The sequence below is a fragment of the Anser brachyrhynchus genome, assembly GCF_964034855.1.
Source record: "Anser brachyrhynchus genome assembly, chromosome: 1".
Lineage (NCBI taxonomy): Eukaryota > Metazoa > Chordata > Aves > Anseriformes > Anatidae > Anser > Anser brachyrhynchus.
The window spans coordinates 33,252,400-33,276,334 of NC_137694.1; the positions used below are offsets into that span (position 1 = coordinate 33,252,400).

The 23,935-nt window shown below is 40.4% G+C and overlaps 1 long non-coding RNA gene across 1 annotated transcript; it reads left to right on the forward strand.

The window, feature by feature from the left end:
• Window positions 1-572: 572 nt before the first annotated feature.
• On the forward strand, window positions 573-23,785 carry LOC308188069. Its single transcript, XR_013945140.1, has 3 exons — window positions 573-7,606; window positions 10,016-10,055; window positions 10,148-23,785. It is a non-coding gene; the product is annotated as an uncharacterized lncRNA (long non-coding RNA).
• The last annotated feature ends 150 nt before the right edge of the window (window positions 23,786-23,935 follow it).

Consider the following 23,935-nt stretch of genomic DNA (forward strand, 5'->3'; position numbering starts at 1 on the left):
TTTTCCCAGATAAATTATTTTGTGTCCGTTGAGGTTACCTTATGGCCCAGATGTATCAGAGCAGAGAGCCTGGAAGGGCCTGCAGGGGCAAACAACACTCGAGGGCACAGAGAGCAAAGGGGAAACGTTGCAGCTCCCTCTGCCCTGCACAGCTCTGGGGACCTCTTGGTTTTGGTTTTTATGAGAGGCGTAAAAGCAGAGGTAAATCAGATAGGTAGGAAGAGCAGATAATCCAGGAAGTTTAAGAGTTAAATTGTCTCCAAAGTTTGTTCTCCCATGGAGATGAAAGGAGCAGCTCACACGTGGCCCAGCTGTAGCCTCGGCCGTGCAGCTGTGCACTCATGTTCCCTCTCCACCAGGGATTTTATCAGCTGCACCTCCTCACACTCAGCATAACTTTAAAAGGATACAGTTCCATGTGCAGCTACGTCTACATGATGTGTACAGCTCTGCTTCTTCCACAAATTGCACTTCATTTCTTCCAGACGTTTTGTACTTCTGCTTCTATTAAATAAAACAAATAATAATAATAATAATAATAAAAACACTTTTCTCAAACATCTTGACCAAAGAGTAGCCTTGAGAGAAAGTGGCAGATGTCCAGGAGACTTGAAGCGCTCGAAGGTTTTCTGAAGAGCATGCGGGGACACTCTGGCACTCCTGGAGATTGGGTTCTTGCCCCGGTGTTTCACAGGCCATAAATCAGGAGCTTTTCTCTGCATGATAGTTTGAGGTACTGATAAGCAGATGCCCTAACCCAGGTAGAGCATTCCTGCTTGAGGGGAAAGAGACAACAACCAAAATACTAGCAGTAACAGCTATCAAGATGCGTGTGTTTACAAGTCAGATTTCTGCGTATCCTTTTGTTCTGTTATCTACATACATTCGCATTTCATGCTGTCTGCTGACAGCATTTGATACATTTTTCCTCCTGTGTCTATTTTTAGTTGCCATAGGAACTTTCTTATTTCCTGTCAGCTGATGTCGGTATTTAATACTATTAATTGTATAAAAGAGTGTTGATTCTGGGACTCTAGATGCTGAAGGAAAGCCTTAGGAAGGCAGAACACACATTACAGCTTACCCAATCTTTTATTCATTTATTTCTATCAATATTTAATTCAAAAAGCCAGATACTGTAATAACAGCTGTTACCACATCAGTGGAATCCAGAGCAGATCCTCTCCAGCCGTTTCTTCTTGTTTGGTCTAAGTTTCCCTCCCACTACAAGAAATACACTCATTTGAAAAAGTATCTTTTGTCTGTTTAGTTTGTAGTTTCATTCTTCCTCGCTCCCCACACATCCCATTCTTTTTTATTTTTTTCCAAAATAAAAATTAAAATCTGCTGTTAGAATGAATGGGAGTGAAAAGAGAAATTTCCAGCATATAAAGAAATACTGTCTGGTAAAACACTGGGATCTGAGGAGGGTTTCTTTATGGCAAAGCCCAATTCTTCTTCTCTTAAATATAATAAGTTTTTTGCAAGTGACTATTTTTTTCTATTAAATTTGTTCTGTGACCAGAAAGAAATAAAGAATGACCGCAATAAACTGTAAAATGCTATAGCTTAATCTGGTGCTTTCTTTATCCACATCAGCTTTAAAATCTCCACAGTCTTTCCCATGAACTGATCACACACATGGAGAAAATACGTGATCAACACATACTAGTGTTGCTTTTGAACTAGCATTATACAGAATGCCTACAAAAGTTTAGTCCTGTCCTGATCTGGAAAAATTGGGAAAAATAGCAGCATTTCAAACCCTTCTATTCCTTTTTCCATTCCACATCACTGTTCTTCATAAGATGAAGGAAAACGGGTAGCTGGGAATAACGAAACCAGCAAATAAACTAACATTTATGGCTTGAGAAAATAATTCCACTGGTGTAACTTAAATCACGCAATCCAAGGTGTGGTTCAAAGCATCCTAAAGACAACTTCACCGACATCAGGGGCCTTCAGGCTGGTCCCACTGAACGGAGTAACGGGAGCGCTAACGAGCTTGCTGGAGCGCTGTGAGGATCATATTCTGCTGGGGAACATTCCCGAAGCTTAAGGTGTGCACTGCTGCTGAGACAGGCACTGGTGAGCGTTTCAGTGGCTATAAATCAACAGACCCGGCATCCAAGCCGATGGGTTTTCAGCCTGAACCTCAAAGCCCCTCGACAGAGGGCCCCTTCTGTGGACGTCCTTCCCAGCCACTCCATCGGCAATGCCACCAGTGCCCTGGCTCACCTCGACGGGGAGGGAGCATCCCCGGCCAACTGCCCTGCAGAGGGTGACTACACTTCATTTAGGCCCCTCTAAATTAAAGGAGAGCAGTTGGGCAACAGCACATGCTTTTATTGTTTTTAGCAAAAGCAAAATGTGTTAAACATTGGCTTTTCATCCAAACAAGAGGAACTGAAGGTTTTAGGAACTGGATATTTATTCTTTTGACATTTTTTTTCTTGTTGTTGTTGGTTTGGTTTAGTTTGGTTTGGTTTGGTTTGGTTTTTTGTTTGTTTGTTTAAGAAGGGGTTTAAAACAACAACTTCTTTGGAAGAGAAAGTGTACATGCACATAAAAGTAGTTTTTATTTATTAAAGGTATCCACAGAGAAGATAACTATGCAGATTATTTCACTGTAGGATAGCTTGGGACCATGAAAGACTTTGAATTTTATTTTATAAATCTAGAAATCAAAATATAAAACTGAGTGCAGAAAAAAAAATCTTAACTAGATTTTTTTCTATAATGTTTTTCCAAAAATGAGTCTCCTGGTTAAACCAGTAGTCAAATGCTTACCATTTTTATAAACTAAAAAATTCCCCCCAACAATTCATAATTTTCTATTTGGAATACGTTATCACTCTGATCTATATTGAACAACTGGTGCATAGATCTGTAAGTGCAGCCAAGCTAAGATGAAAATCACTCCCAGTTCAATGTCAGTAGTATGCAAGACATTTATAATATTGCATTAAATTGCAAGGAAACTACCAAGGTACCAAACAGTATCCAACTTTCCTGGCAAAACTGAGGCACAAGCTCTGGAGCAGCTCAGAGAGGCAGCTCTGAGGTGGATGTTTGGTTTCCATCCCCTTCTCATACGATGGCAGAGAGGAGCAGGGAGGCTGCAGGACCAGGCAGCAGTGTCCCGTGGGAGGGGAGCCGAGGGGCTGCGCAGGGCCAGGCAGCTCCAGGCCATGGGGAGGACCAGGCAGGTCCCCCAGGTGGGCAGGAGAGCAGAAGGAAGCCAGGCACACCATCTGAAAGCAGTGGGAGGGAGATGAGCAGGAGAATAAGCCCAAAAAACTGTGTAAGGTCAAAGGCAGCAAACACCAAAATCACTTCTAGAAACAAATCTGGAGCATTGCTCTTCCTCCTCTTTGGGTCACTGCAGCAGCAAAGGGAAAGGAGCAAGCTGTTGCCTGCCTTGCATTGAGAGTGTGAGCATGCTTGCTTATCCACTGAGCAAATGCAGCCCAGCAGTGACTTTGTGAGGTTCAGCAAAGGATGAAACGAGTTATGAGAACCACACTACTGAGACTCTAATAACATCACGCGGACATCTGAGGACACTGTTGTACTTACCAGAGCATGAGAATCAACATCATCCTCTCTAAGTTATACAAATGAAAGAAGGTTATTTAGTGTCCATCTGTTTTTGTTCAAGAGATAGTAAATAACTGTTCTTCAAATATCCACGGAGGGGTTTCAATTGCTCTTAGCTGCCAGATAGCTGGATTTTTCCTAGCCTACAACTGTCACCTTCCATGTCATCCGAGACCAAAGTGAGGCATTCCCGCTTTTTATACCTCTTTCATTAAGACAGCATGATTGCTTTGTTTATACAACACAGATATTAGTACAGCTCAGGGAATAAAAAATTAATAGGTACTATCCAGCAGAGGGAGCACAATAACATAAAAACCCTTCAGCTGTAAGGTGGAGAACTTTTTCTATTAAAATCCACGGTATTTGGCAATCTGATTTTACTGTTTTAACATATGGAGTGGAAAAGACAGAATTGAGAGAGAGAAAGAGGGAGAGAGAGAGAGAAAAGAGACAAGAAGGTACCAAACAAATACAAGTAGCAAAATAATTGATTTCTTGGCATTTTCATTGATAATAATGGAGAGGTAACATACTGCTGGAAAAATTAAGGTTTAATAAGAAAAAGATCACAGACAATCTTCAGAAGAGTAATAACGTTTTGTTTTAAAGTGCTGATTTTAATTTAAGTAGGAGTGGCAGCTCTGGCTGAAAGATTCAAGTGCTGCTTTCAGTTTGACTGTGCACTTCCTCTTGTTTTTGATGAAGTTATATATCAGGAATAACTGATGTACTCATTCATTCGGTTTGTGCGTAATTTTTAGAGTCCGATATGACAGAAATCTTACTAGATACGTTCTCTGTTCTGTGACTGTTACACTTTCTAACCCGATCATGCTGAAATAATTGTGAATTAAAAAAATAAATAAATCAGGAACTGAGCACCTATTTTATAAGAAATGGTCATATAGGGGAGAAAGAATTACAACATTTTGATGTGACTTACATGCATTACAGTAATTAAAGAAACAATGTAATAGTGTAAAAGTGTTGCCATCTTAAATGCAAACATTTCTCAGGGTGCATTTCATTAATATATTTATACCATGAGATTTTTTAATTAGGACATCTAAATTCTAAGCTCTGCCACTGACTGTTATTTGACCTTTGGCAATTCACAGTCTTTCTAAGAGAGTTTCTGTTATCTTTGTAATGAAAATCATATTGATTTCACAGCTGGGTAGAGTGTAACAGCAGCTTTGCCTGCTGGTAGAAAGTACCGTTGAAATAAAAACATAATTTTAAAAGGAAAGAGAGAAGAAAGAACTGGATGTTCTGATCAGAAATGCTAACTACAGCCAACATGAGGTAGAATATATTTGGCTTAACTTTTATATGTTTACTAAACAAAAAGCCACACTTGATGAAGACTGATTAGTATTTTTCTGTTAAGCAAACTGAAAATTTTCTCCACAAACTGGCAGTAACATTAACAACTGAAACAAAATAGCTATACTGCTAGCTACTGAAGATACCCACATCCAGCAGGCTCTTCATTTTGTTGTATAATGTCCTAAGGAAACGAGGCTTATGCCGTCTCACTATCAATTCACTCAACTGTTACTCCGCTTTTCCTGGCAATTTTTCAACCTGTTGGACAATTTCAACCAAATCTAGAGAAACAGTGAAGCTGTTGGAGATACTAAAGACTTTTGACCACCAGCTTCAGCTGAGATTGGATGAAGTTTGATGGACACCTGCTACCTTTGCTAGTCTCACATTTGACTGGTCATACCAAAAATAACACCCAGAGCAAGATACTGCTAGAGGTTTCTTATCTCTGTTACAGACACAGAATCTTTCCCCTCGCAGGACAAGTGGACCCACAGGAAGCAAAGTTGTCATGTTGAGAAAAGGTCTGAAGAATTATTTCTTAAGCACACCAAAACTCAAACGGTTTAACTTATAGTTCTATATTAGTCATGTCTGAAGGTCACGGCAAACTTGCAAATATGCTATAATATCCTTTTTAGAATTATGATGACTTCACTAAGGTTATTAAGATGGTAGTCAAAACTGCATAAATTCAAAAATGTATTATTAGAAGTTTCTTATTGTTTATCACCGAAGCATTCTCCCGATCCTCTGTAGATATGCAAATCCAAGAAATTAATGTTTACAAGGTTTTATTGCCGTTTCTCCAATTAACAAATGCAAATACCTTTTGCTGGGCCAAGACAGCCCCTCGTTATCTCACAACAGCCAACAAAATGTCTGGTGCAGGCAGCTTCCCAACAGCCCCGCTCACTCTCACGTACACGATGGCTGCTACCAGCACCTGCTGTGTGGTTAGCAGGGATCAGTAGTGACTGGTAAGTAGTAGAGAGAAAAGAAAGAATTACCCTGGCCAAATACTGCTGCACACACAGTGAATTACCTATGATTCAGCCTTTCACTCCTTTTGGCGGCAGCTGGACAGTCGGCACCCGGAACTTGTCCCCACAGATGACATACATGTAGCTCCAAACCCGTTTCTTTCCCAGGCAAGCAGATAAACGTGTGTGTGAGAAGATATGCGAAATACTGGTGAGAAGAACCCTGTGTGAGAAGGAGCTTAAGTGTGGTGCGAGCTATCTGAAAGGATCCAGGGTTCATCAGTTCCACTGCCCAGAAGTGATCTATTTAGGCTAATGCAAAGTCCCTCAGACCTATAGGAGCTGTGTGGAAAAGAAACCCCAAAGGAAGAAGATTTTGAAATCCACAGACTTTACAGTATTTTTGAAGTCATAAATAACTCCTGAGGTCAGGAGGCCTTGTGTCAGCAGACAAGAGGACTAACAGACTGGAGTTCAAACCACCTCTTCCATTATTTTTTTTTTTCTGTAAAGGTTGTATGTCAAGTACCTAACAGAGAACAGAATAGCCTTTTTCCTGTCCTGTGCATTTAGTAAAGCTGGAACTGGCATTGCAGTGCCCCATCTTTGTGAACATAGCAAACACTGCTGTTCGTCAAGGGTGCTGTACAGCAGTTTGCACACAGGCCTTTGGGTTTCCACCAGTGCAGGATTATCAGCCCAGGCACAGCTGGGCCAAAACACACAGCGAACCCTGATCCTGAGCTTTAGGCAAGGCCTGTGCTGGCTTTTGAAATCTGTCATTTTAATGTATGTACTTCCAGGAATTGCTGCTATGCAAATACATCGGTGATAACGCACATTAGATATATGAGTTTAGCTTTAAATTTTAGTCATTTTAAACATCCACTCAAAGTTATTTGTCTCAGACTCAAGACTTGATTAAAATTTAAAGGCTTTAAGTGTGGAGAATTAAGCCATTTAATCCAATTTTCTTAAAAACTTGCCTCATATTTTTGTCAGTCTCATTAATGTTCGTGCCAATATGCCCCACATGCAAACAGACCAAGATACCGTGCAGCACTCCGCAGTGTAGTAAAGCGGTATTTTCAAAACACAGGGTTATGCTACTGCTTAGCAAACCCCAGGAGGGCCTGGGGGACGGACTTAAGCCCACGCATGCGCCGCAAGGCTCTTCTTACACGCCTGTGTCGTGTGAGGCACACGTGTGTGGCAGGGAAAATGTCGAGCCCCAGCACCCATGCTGTGCTGACACAACCGCTCTGCTGCTTTTGTCTCCGTGAGCCGGGTGGGTGAGGTACTTTTGCCAAACTTGTGTCACTAGCAGAAGTGGCGTAACTCCCTCCAAGATTTATTGTTTTCCTCCAGCAGCCGGTGCCGCACCTCCGCTAGGAGTCTCTGCCGGCACAGCCGCTCCGGCGCCGCACGGCCCGCGGCTGAGGCGACAGCACCCCGGCACTAATCCTTCCATCCCAGCTTCCCTGAGCGCTTGGGCCCTGCCCTTCCCAGGGCTTGGCACCTGCTCCATCCATCGGGTGCCGCATCCTCTGCCCTGGCAGTAGCAGTACTTCGTGGGCAGGGAGCTCTCCTGGCAGAAGCGATACGGTATGTCCCAGCAGCACGAAGGAACTGTGTACGAGAAACCAAACATCAGGCCGTCCCTCTGAAATCCGGCTAATCGGTTTCAACAGGTACGGGAAGAGTCTGATAAAAATCTTCATTATTTAAGGACATGTTTTTAGCTGGCATCAAGGTATACGTTCAACTTTTTTTAAAAAAAGTTTTGATTACCTGATAGAATATGCTTATGGGTGTTATGTTCCAGAGAAACATAAATCTCTTTTGTGGTAAATGCTTTTACCATAACACCCTTGTTTTTCACTTTTTTTTCTCCCCTGTATGCAAAAATTCACATGAACCTGCTTTGCAAAACAAAATCTTGAAAAAAAAAACACAACACTCTTAGGAACAGATGAAGAGAAAGAGTTTTTTACCCACAGACCATTATGGACCATTAAGGATGCACCAAACTGATACTCACTTATCTAGGTTAATGGCCATCATGAACCATCCGTTGCTATGAAACTGTTTAAAATCCATTGTGTCTATTCAATGTAAGGAAATGTACCTGTAAAACCATTTTGAATATGTGCCTGATCTCCGTTAGAGAATATGAATGCTCAGAACAGAGGTGCTGGTTTTAAAAATGCCACAGAAATGTCAGGACTCTTCCTTCTTACAACTATTTCATTTTGAGCTTCTCAATTAAACACTCGACTGTTTATTAACCTTGTTGTCATTTTCATGTGTCTTTCATGTGAACATACTTTCTTAAGAGCTAGATCCACATGGAATTTAAGTCCGTCAACAAGCTGCTAAACGGCACGGATTCCCGGTATGCAGAGCCGCTGTTCACGCTATTTTATGGACATGCAGGAACTCCTGTCTTGTTAAACTCTTAGTGTTTTAACATGTTATAGGGAACTTGCTGCAGGTTGCGGTTTGAAAAATACCAGTGGCAAGGTGCTAGTGAGCTTGCTTTAAGTAATCAACCTCAGGCAGTAGAAGTGACATGGGTTTGAGAGGCTGGAGCATTTTGCTAATAAATTTAATGGACAGAGCTTCTTACTACGGAGGCCAGACTGCTCGCAGTAGTTGACCAGTCTTATTTACAGTTAACTTCAGATAACCTTATAATGTGTTGACATCTATGGGACCTGTATGCCCGCAAGAGCATAGGATTTCAAGTCCAGTGTTTACACATGTGGTACTTTCAAACACTGTTTCTGTCCCCTGTTTAGTTTGCCTTCAGCCCCAGCTGAACCACCTTTCCCAACAAGCAGGACATGTCAGGTAAGATACCTGTTCCCTAACTGCATCTTTCCTTGATTTGGGGTAGCATTGAACCAAAGTCTCCCATCTGTCCCTTCCTATGCTCCAGGCAATGTTTCTAAGCCTTACCTGCTGAGAAGGCCCCACAGCTACTTTTAGCAGCAGAAGAGGATTACACATCATATACATATATCCATGCTACATATCTGGTCCCATTGCATGCACATACACCGATGAGGAAGTGAAAGGGAGAACGGAGGTTTGAAGTAAGCCTTGGGTTTAGTGCGGCATCCCGGGCAGGCACCTTCAGGCCACGTGCCATAAATCTGGAGCATGTAGGGCCAAGGGTCTCCCAGGGTCTCCGTCGGAGAAACCAGGGGAAGGGCAGTGCTTCCCAGGAGCCTGGGCCCCAGGGCCCAGCCCAGCATGGCTCTGCGGCACCAGGTGCAGCTCAGTGCTCAACTGGGGCTGCTGACGGTGCCATCCTTGGGGAGCAAGCCCTCCTGAGGCCTCAGCAGCTAACAGGGAAAGAGGATGCAGGCAGCTGGCAAAGGTGCCTTGAGGTGGATATTGCTGTGCTGAATTTAAACCAGTTTGTTTGTTCCTGGTTTTGCCCAAAGAAGACTTTCCACAGCTGAATGGACTAACCTATTTAAATTCTAATATTCAAGAAATAGAAGAGTTGAGTCAAATTTCTGTGACATCCTGCAGGAAAAGTGCTATGCCCCAGTGATGTGACAGAAATGCAAACAAACTGAATTCAAGTTATAATGCAAACTGGAAAAAAAAAATAATTACTGTCCAGAATTAAACAGATTCAAAGCCCAGTGTCAGCCCAGTGCCATGTTTGAGAACACTGATTTACAAGTGTGGAGTCAGGCTCCACAGCCCAACCATTTGATTCTGGAGGATGCAGGCAAAAAGACTGCAATATGGATTTTTAAAGTTCTCTCTGAAATGTGTACATGTTCTCCTTTTTTTTTTTTTTTATGGATTTCATATGATACATATAATTTTTGAGAACTAAAGTGCTACTTCTAATATTTCCAGTTAAATGAAATCTTTGAAACAGAAGGAATGATAATATAAAAATCTAAAACTATATTTAGTATTCTGAATGCAATTAGGGCAATTTCATTCAATTGATTTCTGAGGTTCCCACATGAGTGATCTACAGTGATATCATTCAGTACAACAGTAACAGGTGCTGAAAAAGTAATTTTAAACAAATGAATTTTATCACATTATATGTTTTTCCTCTATTACAGCCAACTTTCCAAGTATTTCTGTGCAATTATCTAAATGAAGGTATATCAAAAAGTACTTTATTCCAAGACGTATTTCCATTTTTCATTACAAGATCACAGGAGTAATAGCATTGTTTACTCTCTTTTCTACAGAAGGATTTTATCACTGCTTGAAGACAATGATGAGACAGCATAAGAGGAATACAGGAAGCCTATCTTGTAAACTACGGTTTTACTACTAGAGTAAAATACACAGTAGAGCTAGGAGGGACCTCTACAAGACACCTAATCCATCCTCTTTCCTGCAGGAAGTGGTTATTCAAGTAGTCTGATGTTACAGATCTCCAATGGAGATGGAAACTCCAAAAGCTTGCCAAGCAATCTATTCCCTATCTTCACCATTAAAGTTTTCTGTAATTTCTAAAATAAATCTTTCTTGCTGTAATTTAAGCCTATTACTTCTTGTTCTATAAAACATAGGCAAGGGAAATAGATTGTTCTCTTCCTCCTTGGAGCAACCTCTTGTGTTATAATATCTTCACTTTCTCTTTTCTGTGTCAGACTAAACTAACCTAATTTATTCATTTTTTTCTTTTAGGTTATAATTTCTACACATCTGATCTTTCTTGTCACTGTCCTCTGGTCTGTCTCCAGATGGTTCACTTCTTTCTTAGTGTGGTGTCTAAAACTGAACATGGTATTCTAATTCAGTATAAAATTAAGATTTGCTAGCCCCAGATTTCATCTGATTGTTTAAATAATGAAGCTGATCATCTCCCAGGGAAAGGATACCAAAGCTGTCATTGTAGTGCATAGTAATTGTCCTGCTGGAAACAAAAGTTGCAAGTTAGATTAATTAAAACACTGTTCAGTGAAAATCAATCTAAAGAAACTTGTTTTCCTTTGGATTTGTGTCTTAAGCCTGATTGACTGAACATCTTGGAAGGCACAAACTCTGATTCTGGTTCTCCTTGGTCGTAATATTCACATGGATTTTATGGTGTCCAGTAATAGAGAAATTCATATGAAGCTATTGCCTTGGTGGGATTTATCTGACTAGAAAAGCATATACACAAACACATGAAAACAAGAGCAGGGAAGTTTCCCAGGTAAGAGCCTCCAAGTGACAGCTGGAGTAGATGGGTAGTAAGAAGCAGGAGGAGACAGTGACTGGGCCAAGAAGAGCTGGTACAGTTTTTTAACGGCAGATTCAGGGCTAGGCTATGATTTTACGGTCTATTCTGTTCTCTGACAAAACAGCTCCCAGCATAAGCCCACCTCCCTGGCTGTTCTACACAACCTCTAGAAACTTAGTATACATGAGACCTCGACTTGTGCTGCATGTTTGAAAGTGCCCAAATGTTTCTTGGGGGGAGTGGGCTAAAACAGATGGGTGAACAGCATGATTTCACAAGCCTTACTTTTTTAAGAGACCAGGATAAATAGTTTCCTCACTAGTTGTAAGCTATGCAAACAACACCTTATTACATACTACCTTGCTATATTGATTTTAGATCTCCCACTTAATTAAAACATATTAAAGCTTTAAATGAGACATGCAAGTGAAAACATGTCTACTCCCTTTCTTCTTTTCTGTACTCCTTTATTTAACTGCTCTACTCTTTTCCCAGGAGAAAACATGGTTTTGAGAGCTGGATCCGGACATTCAACACACTGACATTTATTTAGTTCTTACAGTGATTCGAGAACTAAATTCCATCATACTTAGGTGGAGTCACTCAAGAATTACTTAGCATATTCATTATGCGAGACACAAGGCCAGTCTATTTATTCATTCCTAGAGGACTACTGCTTGTGTCACCAATGACGATACCAATTCCACTGCGAAGAGTTATAATCGTGACTCTAAGATTTCAGTCATAAATAAATAAGAGGGTACTGGTATTTAGATTTGCATAAAATTGAAAAAATTTTCTAGCAGACAACATTTTATACAATCACTATTTGTAGATGCATTTGCCTGGTATTCCAGATTAAGCTGAATACTGAAGATCTCAGAAATAATACCACAAAACTTCTTAACTACCCTTAAGAAGCTGCCTCTCTCTACTGAAGTAGTACCATATTTGCTTATAGTTACTCTGAAATCTTTAATATTAAAGGGCGCTCACACTGTCTACTTCAAGCAGCTGTCTTTCTTGTTTGAGTCACCTCTTCGAAGGAGTTTACATTTTTCTAGCCATTATACAGAAACTTTGGAGGCTACTCCTACTATCAATTATCCAACATTGGGTACTTGGTATGGCCTCTCCTTCCTTCTTTCATAGCTGAATTAGATACTAAAAGTAACAGTACGTAATGTGATCAGTGAAGGACAGAGGAAAAGAGTGACGGATATAGGAAAGGAGACAAAATGGCATAAACTATCATGAAGAGATGCTCTATGGAGCAAATAGTGACTGACCTGACAAGTCAACTGCGGTAAGACCTGAACAAGGCTGCTAAGACAGGCTGGAGGTTGGAGCAGGAAGAAGGAGATAGGATAAGGAGCAAAGAGGAAATCAGCTTGGTTTGGGTAGGTAAGAATAGAGATAAGGACTGGAATGTTACTGGAGGAAATGGAAGTGATTGTAAAGAAGATTCCTCAGCTCCTAGACAAGGATTTACCAAAAAAAAAAAAAAAAAGTGAGAGAAATTAGGGCCCAAATGAATAACCTGAAAAATTAAATTGGGATTGACTACTTGAGGAGAACAGGAATAGGATCCACAGACAGGGATTAGAGCAGACTGGCAAAAGTTGAGAAGGACGAGGCAGATGAATATACAGCTGTTGGAGAAGGGTAGAAAAGGCATCTCAACCCCAAGATTTATCAGCTCTCAGAAAATGCATGTGTTTCACCAAAACTGAAGCTTATAATGTGATAATAGTAGCCTACTGTTGTTAGTTATTCCATCACGTCCAGCTAGCAGACTGTAGCCACATACTACACAGCAAAGAAAACCTAGTTTGCTGTGAGAATTTTCTCATTTTAGTAGCTCTTTGTTGGATGTGCAATCAAGTTTTTAGAGATAGAAGAAACTGCTAGGTTATCTATTTTGGTCTCACAGCTAACAAACACCATAGGATCTCCTTCGGTAATACCTGTGATAAATTCTGTCTGACATCCTGATTTGAAGATGGATATATTACTGGTAGTCACAATTTAAAATTGATCACTCTTCTGCTACTGGAATTTGACTTTACTTTTTAAACGCTGGCACTTGGCATGCCTTTTTTTCCTATGTATATGAGAGTTTTCCCTATAAAATTATTTACTTGGTGTAAGCAAGCTGCTGTCTTCATAAAATTAATTCCTTAAGGATGTAGACAGATAGTCAGCAAAGAAGATGCAACTCAACTTCCATGTCATTTTTTCTAGCTTTCAAATCTATTTCTGGGGATGGGACAAATTCCTAAAGTAGACAAAATTGTGGACAAAGAACCTCTGCAGCCTTGCTTAAATCATGGTAACAAATTGTTTTAATGAAATTATCTTCAAATATATTGTGTGTCTGTAATACAACCCAACAAAATGTGGGACAAATCATCAATATTTGTGTTTTACTGAATGTCATAGTGTAAACAGGATGCAATGTTTACTTATTATAAAACCCAAGTTAAGGACACTGTACAACAACATTTTTCAAATTGTAATTAGCTAATGGACAGGGAAGAGGCAAGCAGCACATCAGCTTGTCACAGGTGCAAAACCAGATTATTGAATTCACACAGTGGAAAAAAATATCCCTGCAAGCATAAAAACTGCCTGTTATTCTGGGCACAATGCTGAGATACCACACATTTTTGTTATTTGGCACCAGTTCTTGCATTTTAAAAGGCACTGCAGAGGTTCACCAGTCGAGAGACCTATTGGCACTAGATTACTTATGTCTTGGTGAGCCTGAAATTTTGCCATAAGGCAAGGAATGCTAGCCTTATTATTTGACATAGCTTGAAACGTTATAGCTCACCCCTCAAGCCTAAATGAGATCCCCACAACAGGAAGTTCCCTCCCTGCCTCACCTGCAGGGACGAATCATTCCTCAAGCACAACCACTCGCCCAGTGCTTTGGCAAAGGCAGATAGAGTCAAGAGGTTTTGGCGCTAGCTGGGATATGCTCCCCCGCATGCCCCAGTGGCACAGCAATTAGGAAACTCCCCTGGAATGCAGCCATTCCCCACTAGCTTGCTCAGGCAGCTTCATGATCAGAGGTTTCCATGAAATGCACTCCCACTCCTGCCTCCCACACTGCTGAGGAAGCCTCGGCACTTCACGTGGGGCTGTGACTTCCTTCAGGCACAGGGCATCCAGAAGTGTGCAGAGGGATATGGATCAGAGGAAGAAATAACCGGTCTCGAGGACTTCACTCTTGGAGTAAGTGGGGGTGGAAGCATTCCTACCATGACCTGACACTTGAAAGATCTCAGGAGGAATGAAAAGTTCCCATCCACATGTCATGCTACTTCAAACATAAATAACAAAGAACTACGGAATACCAATTCCTTAAATTTCATGTTGTTGCTGATTTCTTCCTCTATTCATGCAAAGCAAACAATAGGCAGTAGAGGTTACCTGCTCATACTGCCTCTGCATGCTGATGGCACTTCTCCAATGTGCAAGGTAAAGCCTTTAAGGGCTACCCCATCTGTGCGTTCAGTGTCGCTTCACCCTTTTCTAAGATCATTGATCCATCAGACTTATATTTCCTCTGTCTTATCTAAAGCATATTCATAGCATCAACCCGATTGTTCAATGTTTTTCTCTCTTCTTTAGAAGGGGCATAGTGGCAGGAGGCCCAGAACAATAAGATTAGGCTGTTTCTCCTCTCACATGACAGTAAGCAAATTCACATCGTAGACAGAATTTAACATGCATTATATAGTGACGTTGAATCAGAATTTGTATATATGATATATATGTGGTAGGCTTCTTACAACATTTGGAAGCAATGCCTTCTGGAAGGTGTCAGGAAGCAGCAAAACCCTATGGAACCAAAACAACATAGTTGGATGAGTCGGTCAGACCTAAACGTTTCCTAAGTAACTGGACATCTATCTAGTCTGGTTGCTTTTTGTTTATTTCTTTGTTTTATAACCAGTTGGCCAATTTCATTTAAAAGTTCTGGAGCTAGTTAGAAAGCAAGCTTTCTAAAGTGTAAATATGCCTTTTATTAAAGTCACTTTTTAGTAAAAATACCAAAGGAATGTGTTTCATTTAAATGCTGAAAGCACAAAAGGCTCATGTATGGAGCATCAAGAGTTGTGTACAGGAGAGCTCACGTATGCAGCTGGCAATGCTCAGCTGGTGACTTAAAGCTATCTCAGTAAGGCTGAGCCTGTAGTAGGCACAATTGCAACTGCAATGCAAACTGCAATGCCAACTTCTTTGTTAAGTGTTTCAGTTCACTGTGAAACAAATGAGCAGAAACATCTAGGGAATGTAAGGGTGGGATCCATCTCATCCAGCTTGATATATCTACATCCGTGGAGTTTAGAGAGTGATTCATCTGACTAAAAGTAGATGCTTGCTTTAAAATGAGTTGACTCACTTTCTGGACAATATTGACTGTTTTGACTAGATCCCCATTGACTATGACTCCAGGCCTATCAGCTGCCTCTACCCAGTCTAAAACAGGAGAGAAATTCAATGAGTTTGACTGAAGGCTAGGGATATTCCTGGACATGATCAAGTAAACTAGTAGCTAATATAGACTGTCTTCCAGTTCTCATTTTAGAAGAACTATTGATGATCCTACAGAAACATCACAATGGCAGAAATTATACTGAGACAATGTACCCCCCCAAAAAAAAGAAAGAAAGAAAAGGTAGGAAGGAATTATTATTATTACTATTATTAAAAATCTCCAGTATAGTGCTATATTTTTCCAATAATGTTATAATTTAATGTTTTATACCATGTATACACATACCATATATATGCATATATATCATTCGTAATATTTATATATATTCACCATGAACCAATTTCTATGTAATCAAAGTCCTGGGATATTAGGAAGAATATGTGTTTGTCAGTTTTCAGATTGTACCATAGGTGTTAAACTACAGCTTTATAAAATGTGCAGATCTTGAATTTTCTAAGATATTTTAAAATAAAATATTTTCCTAATTAAGGGAAAAAAGACTCATTAGTTACAGCTTCTTTTGTACAAACATGTTCTTGTGACCAGCATGAGTGACGCTTTTAATAGATATGCTGAAACTGTTATGCTTTTTTCGGATCATAGACCCTCTTCTAAAACAAAACTGAGCAGCCACATATTTTTTTTTCTTACAGAGCATGATATAATTTAATCCAAGTGTTGAAAGCTGATAAATATTTTCTTCTTTTCCCATTTGGCAAATCCCATTTTCCCCTTCCCAATATTTCTAATCAAATATAAGTCTGTGTGTGGAATTTGTTAACACTACTGAGGAAAGAAAAAGATGGTTCATATTCTAACTATTTTGTCACATAAACAGAGCCTATTTTTTATCAAACTAATGATGGAATGCTAGATTTAAGACAAAATCCAAGTAATGTTTTCTAGATATCAAAGGTTAAAAATATGCTGGACATTTTTCTTTAAGATAAGGGTTGTAATTATCCACTCCCTTATATTTGTCCTGTTACCTATACCTGTGGAAGCTGCTGCCAAATAAGAGATCCATTATCTACTTTGCAAAATTGTCAATGATTACACCAGGAGAAAGAAAAGTCATATATTCCATTAAAATATGTATCATGTACATTAAATTTTTTATGGGACATGAAATAGGTTCATACTGTTTCTTATAAAATTAATGGAATTTGATCACAATCGTAAGGAGATAGCTGACATTTTTTCCAAGCACTGTTTAGAATGTGCATACTTTTTAACAGCAAGATAATAACAAGCTGACTGATAAAAGTCAGCATTTCATTTTATACTATTCTTGTAATGCACAGCTCCATATACAGCCCTGCAGAGCATTGTGAGTGCAGCAACACCACATTCTCATATAGTTTTGCTAATGCTGAAGTTAAGCCGAGTGTTTGGAACATATGAATTAACACCAGTTAGAGGGCAACTATGATCTAACTCCAAATAGGTGCCACCTGCAGTCACGCACACTAGCTATCAACAGACAAGTATGCATTAACTATTAAGCAGATAAGAAACCCACAAAGGAAAACAGCAGTTTACAGTCCTGAAAACAACTGGGCTACTCCAACCCATCTGCCACTTTCTACTATCTCTGGTCTCATCTGAGGACAATAGAAAGGAGAATGTCTCTCAAACTAACCCTAACCCTGATTAATCATCCTCTTAGGTCTTTTCTTCAGTAGAGAAACATGAACTCTTTGAATATAGAGCCATGCTTTTCATAGTTCAGTATTAAGAGCCAGACTCAAAAAGAGATTCAGCCAGGTTTTAGGGTTCTACACTGAAAGATGCCGTCTTCAAACTCTAAACTCAGCTCTCATCTTTTGGCACTGAAATGTGGAGATGCCTCACCTTTGACTCTTGAGCTCGCCGAGGGCACAGGGTTCTAGCAGATCTGCAGTGGCAAGCTGTTGCCATCAGCTGTTCTCTCTCTCATCCCTCCGATGGACAAGTTGGAAACAATCTCAGGAGGTCACCCAGTCCAACTTCACATTCAAAGTACCTCTAACTAAAGCAGGTTGCTCAGTCAGGTTTTGTATATCTCAAAGGATGTAGGTTCCAAATCTACCAAAAACCTGTTCCAGTATTTGACTGCCCTCATGGTGAAAATATTTTCCTGCAGAATTTCCAGTGTTACACCTTGTGCTCTCACACTTGGCTCTTCTCTTATCACTATATACTTCCTAGAAAAGCCTGGATCTCTTCTCTATATTCCTCCCTACCACACCCTTCCCATAGAGTTGTGCTCCAGCCTGTGTGATCTTGGTGACACCTTGCTGCATCCACACCAGCATGTTGATGTCTTTCCAAAAAACAGTATTCCAGAAGCAGTCTCACAAGTGCCAAATAGAGGGGAATTGTTACTTTTGTGGACCTGCTGGTTATATATCTTGATACCATAATCCAGGATGTGGTTGGCCATGTTTGCCCCAGCTGCTGGCTCATGACTACCGCGTCCACAAGGACCCCAGATCCCTTTCTACAAAGCTGCTCTTTAGTCAGTTGACCTCCAGCTTGTGCAGTTGCAAGGGGTTCTTCCATGCCCAGCAATGGACTTCACAGTTGCCTTTGCTGAGCTTGGTGAGGATCCTGGCATCCCATTCCTCTAGCTTGTCCTGGCCCCTGTGAATAACAGCCTTCTGGCATATCAACTGTTTCCCTGCAGGCAGGTAGCTTCCATAAATTTGCTGAGAGTGCACTCTCTCCCATGGTCCAGATCATTAACAATGAAGACATCAAACAGCATTAGCTCCAGAATCAGTCCCTGAGGGGGACTGCCACTAGCAACCAGCTGCCTGTTGAACTTTGTACTGCCGATCACAACCCGTTTAGCCTGGCAGTTCAGCCAATTTTCCATCCACCTTATCATTTGCTTATCCTGTCCATATCTCACCATTTTAGTTGTTAGGAAAATATCAAAGACCTTGGGAAAAGCTTGCTAAAGTGAAGATAAACAATATTCACTACTCTTCCCTTGTCCACAGAGCCAGTCACCTTACCTTGGAAGTCAATCAGGTTGATCAGGGACAGTTTCCTTTTTCACAAATTCTTGCTGCCTCCATCTGATCACCTTCTTGCCCTTCATGAGCTCAGAAATGGTTTCCAGGAGGAAATCTTCCAGGAAATTGAGGTTAGACTGTTTGGCCTGTAGTTCCCTGGATCATCTCTCTCAACCATCTTGAAGACGAGTGTGACATTTGCCATTTTCTTCTATCCATCAGGGACCGTCTCTATCACCAAAATATGTCAAAGTGGATGGTCAGCAGACTCACAGTAGCATGGCTAGCTGCCTTAGCACCCTTGGATGCATCCCATCTGTTCCCATGGACTTGTGTAAGTCCAGTTGGCTTAAGTGCTCATTCATTCTCTGCTGTGGCTATGGCTTCACTCCCACAGATTTTGCTATTAGCCTCAGAATTGAAGTTGTCTTACCAGTAAAACAAAACAAAATGAAACAAAAGGCAGAAAAGGCACTGAATATGTCATCCATCTCTATACCTTTTGTCTCTGTGTTCCCTGACACATAGAATATTTGGTCCACATTTCCCTTAGGCTTCCTTTTTGCTGCCAACACACTTACTGAAGCCCTTTTTGTTGCCCTTCACATCCTGTGCTATTGCAACACCAGCTGAGCTTTGGCTAATTCCCTAATTCCCTCCCTGCAGACTTGGGCAATGTCTATATATTCCATCCAGGTAGTCCTGGTACTGTTTCTACCTTTAATATGCTTCCCCTTTGTGTTTGAGGTCAGTCAAGAACATCCTCTTCATCCATCCATACAGCTCTTGTACCACATTTCTTTAACTTTCGGTGATTTGGAATGGTTCACTTCCGTGTTCTGAAGAGGCTGTTCTTGAAGATCAATTGCTTGTACCAGGACTCCTTGATTTCCAGGGCAGTTTCCCATGGGATCCTGACAAGCAGATCCCTGAACAAGCTAAAATTCATTCTCCAGAATTCCAGGCTTCAAACTTTGCCATTTGCTTTCCTCACTTCTTTCATAATTTTAATCCATACTATCTTGTGGTCATCACGTCTAAAGCTGCCCTCAACCTTCACATCCCCAGGCAGTTTGTTCACAAGTAACAGGTCTAGCAGACTATTCCCCCTAGGTTTTATATATATACACACACACACACACATATATATATATATATATATTTCACTTAATCCATGCTTCAAGTGCAGATAAGTGTCTGGAATCCAGTGTTCCCTAGAATGAGTTACATTTCTACTGTCTTGACACCAGAAGCCTCACTTGGCCTCCAAGATCTGAATATCCCAATCACTTACTACAGCGAATCTCAGGAAGAAGCCTCCTTTAACACAGATGTAGCACTGAGAAATACTGTGACCCTGATGCAAAAGGCTCGTAACCTATCCTGAGGAGAAATGTGATATGAGTGTGAGGAGGCTAGAAACACGTGGTGCCAAGGCCTGTTGTGTTTGTCACCTCTGATAAGGTTAGGAGTGGAGATGGAGACTAAGGAGACCTTCTCAGGTTGTTGGTGTTAGCTTTGGAGATGAGCAGAGCAGTCTTATCCATGTTAAGTCCTATCCACTCATTAGTGTCTGTGGAACACATAGTACTCCAAGCCTCAGCAGTGCCAAAGATGAGAAAGGCAGTATGTTTGCAGCCAATTCACGTAGGCTTTTATCAGGTGAAACAGTTCTGAATATGACATCCTGTTACTGTATTTCACTTGCCAGTAATCTTCCTCGGTAATCTCGTGCTCAAGAAGTCTTGATATAGTGAGGGTTAGAACAGCTTCCTCAAAGTAGGACTTTTTAGCAGAATGGCCTCTAATTGATCCAGTGATTAAGGCTTCTGCCAGTGCACAGCTCCTGCCTATTCACCGTGGCCATAGACTTCCGAATTTAACGATGTCTTTGTCATCTTCTGAGTTTGTAATTCTGCTGTTCAATGTGCTGATCTTTCCTTGCTCTAAAATCATGACTGAACATTTATCAGAAATGCATCACCTTCTAAGGCAGTTAAGGCTCCTTGCTAGCACAGGAGAGGACAGGGGCCAGACCTTGTAAGTCATGCTGAGCAAAAAGCAGACTTTGGAGAAGACTTGTAGAGGCACATGCACATCTTGAGTGTCTAATAAAGAGAAAGCAACTTACTACTTGTCTGAAATTCACTGTAGCAAGTCTCTCCATCTCAGCAGTGTCACTGAGAGCAACTGGTCTGGAGTGCTCCCTGTCTCATAGCTTACACAAACAGGGAAAAATTCTCTGATGTTGAGTAGTAGGGCCTGTGTATATCCTGCAAGGTGAACACAGATGTAATCTCTCACTTAAAATAGAACCTGGCTTTTCTCTGGTGAGGGCTGTAACTTCCCAGCTAATGGATTAGAAGCAGGAGGACAACTCTTCCTTCTGAGGAGGATTCCATGTCATATTTTAAACGAAAGGACACAAACACCAATCAGGATAGCACTCTGAGCTATAAATCCCAGGTAAAATAGGTTCCTGCTGACAGCAGTGCCAAGTGCCCCAGCTTAAAAAAGCTCCATGGTCCTCTTCTCTGCAAGATGTTTTCACTAGGCTAAGCTGTCCCACTCACTCTTGGCTCTTGCTGTTCCTATTCCAAGGCAATTATCCTGTCTCTCTAACAACGTAGGTTTGACATCTAAGTTGAAACTGCAGATTCTCCTGCTGACTGATTGCCTACTAGAAAGCTCGTTCAAGCATTACAGCCAAGCTTCGGGAATATTTGGGGCAGGATAGTACATTTAAAGTTCTTCACCTACAAGTTGGATACTATGCAGCCCTGATGTTCATTTTTTCATCAGGGCTCAGATTTTCCTTTTCCTTCAGACGAGAAATCCCATTCCTTTGGGAGCTGGGTTGCTTTCCAAGTGTAGAATGCTCCTTTTGTTCTCTTCATCTACAAATACCATACTGTGAGTGTTCAAGGATACCAAATCTGGACTTTGTAGCAAGAAGTGGGAATACAGTCTGTATGGCCTTTTGCCGCTGAAAAACACATCCAGGTTCATGGGAAGGGCCATTTAAAATATTTGATTTTTCTCTCAAACCTTGTCAACCACTTTAAATCCAGGTGCTATTATTTCCTTAAAACTTCACTTGATGGCTAAACTCAGATGTAAATAAATAAAAAATAAATCTTACTATGGATTAGATTCCCCAATCGGTACATCGTATTTTAATCTGAATTGTATGTCCAGCAGATAACAAATACAGTTTCTACCAGGAACTGTTTGAATTCTTAAGCCACATTCCTTCAGTTATCTGTGTGCAGAACTTTCTACACGAATAATCCCATAATGTTAATGAAAGTTTCATAACTATAAAGTTAAGATACATTTTTAGATAATAGGTAGATTCACTAAAATAGGGAAATAAAATATGTGTGAAAACAGAGTTTGGTATCAGTTAAATAATCATGTTTAACATAACAGTGACTCCATATTTACCAATGAGTTCTTTCTGATTTTTTTTTTCTAGCATTATATTGGAAACACTTAAAAAAACTAGTTGGAGAAAAGGTAAGCAAAATGAGGGATTTTTATCATTTTAAGTGGAATAACAATCTTTAAAAGATGCCAGTTGTGGGGGGGCATGAATGACTACATTTAAGAGAAAAAAACATGATGCTGCCCTCCCAGTTCAGCCACAAGAGTTCTGGTACCTTTGATTTTACATGAAGAGTTGAACCAGGAGCTGTTTTAGAAGAAAACTGAAGTTCAGTGAAAGTGAAATTCTATTATAACACTAAGTTCTTTATCCTGTTTTTCTCCATTGTGTGAGAAGTACAACAGCTGGGCTGAAAGAGTATGGACTTTGTAGCTAAAATCTGAATTTATTACTTTTAAAAAGAAGGATAAAGAAGTTAGCCTGTCTCTTCATCTCCATTCCTTACTTTCCACATCCTCTGCTGTAATTCATGTATATGTTTTCTTCTTGTGATACAAAAAGGTTTTACAAGAGGAACGCAGATTTAGTTGAGTACTTTGAGCCTGTCCCAAGGCCTAACCTGCATGACAACTCTTCTCACGTCTCACAAATGTGGAGGCATTTGACTTGTCACTCTGGAGCTTTCCAAGGCTTGCAGGCAATTCAGGGGCCATACCTGTACTGGAACTGATGATGAGCAGTTGGGTTGTTCTGCTGAAGTCAAGTCCCTAGTTGTTGAAGGAAAACAGTGGAGGTGGTGAGGCTGGTGTTGCTGCTGGGCTCCAGCCCAAGCCTCTTCCATCATCAGATTAGTGACTTCCACCGTGAGCTGTTAAGAACTACCTCTCCCTGTGCTTTTCTAAAGCATAGGACATGTTTAATATGATTGACACGGGAACGTGAGGTTTCCTAATTGAAAACAAACAAAGTCAATACTTTTTTTTCCCCGTTAATTTAACCATGCTGTTTATACCATTAAATTATAATTTGGGAATAATTTAAGTTTCACCCTTCATTCTTTAAATTAAATTTAAATTCATTCTTTTCATTAAATTTAATTCTTCATTCTTCTGTACTTATGGGGAAGTCATGAACCTCAAGTCCGATGTGCTGTAGATGCAGTGCCAAAGCATTGCAGAAAGGAAGTAGAGAAAGCGGAAGATGGAAAGAAGGCCAAAACAGCCAAGAATTGCCAGAAATTAAAACCAATGAGTCTATGGGAGGGCAGCAGTTTAGAGACTCAAGGGGAGACAACATAGCGCTTCAGCACTTCAGCATTCAATTTTCATGTCACCTGGAAACATTAATCTTACCAAACTCACACCTATGGTATGTGTCCTTTGTCTCTCATTTGCATGAAGATGTTTGGGAAGCATAACCACTCTAGCAATATCCCATATTTGCTCTGCTTCAGGCGTGGAATTTATTTCATATATGTATACAACTTAAAAATTATGCCCACAAAAATATAGAAAAAAATAGAAATGTACATATGTATAGAAAATTTAAATATAGATGTGTTATTGTCCAAAAGGTTCTATTTTTCAGTTCTTCATGAATGAAGGAGATAAACTTATTTCCAAATCTCAGTCTTTAAAATATCCATCAAACACAGCGCTCTATGGATATTTAGGTTCCACTTCCCTCCAACTCCAAGGACTGAAGACTCCAAATGTTAGATCTTTGGATGAAGTGCAATGTTCTGTGGCACACAGGCTGAAAGTAGGCAACAGAAAGAAAATATAATAGGGTTTTTATCAGCAAAATGGTTTTTTTTGAACTAATTTCTGTATTATCTGTGTCCATCCCACAAGGACATGCTGCACGTAAAATGAAAGTTAGTTTTCTATTTCTGTTTTCTTGTAA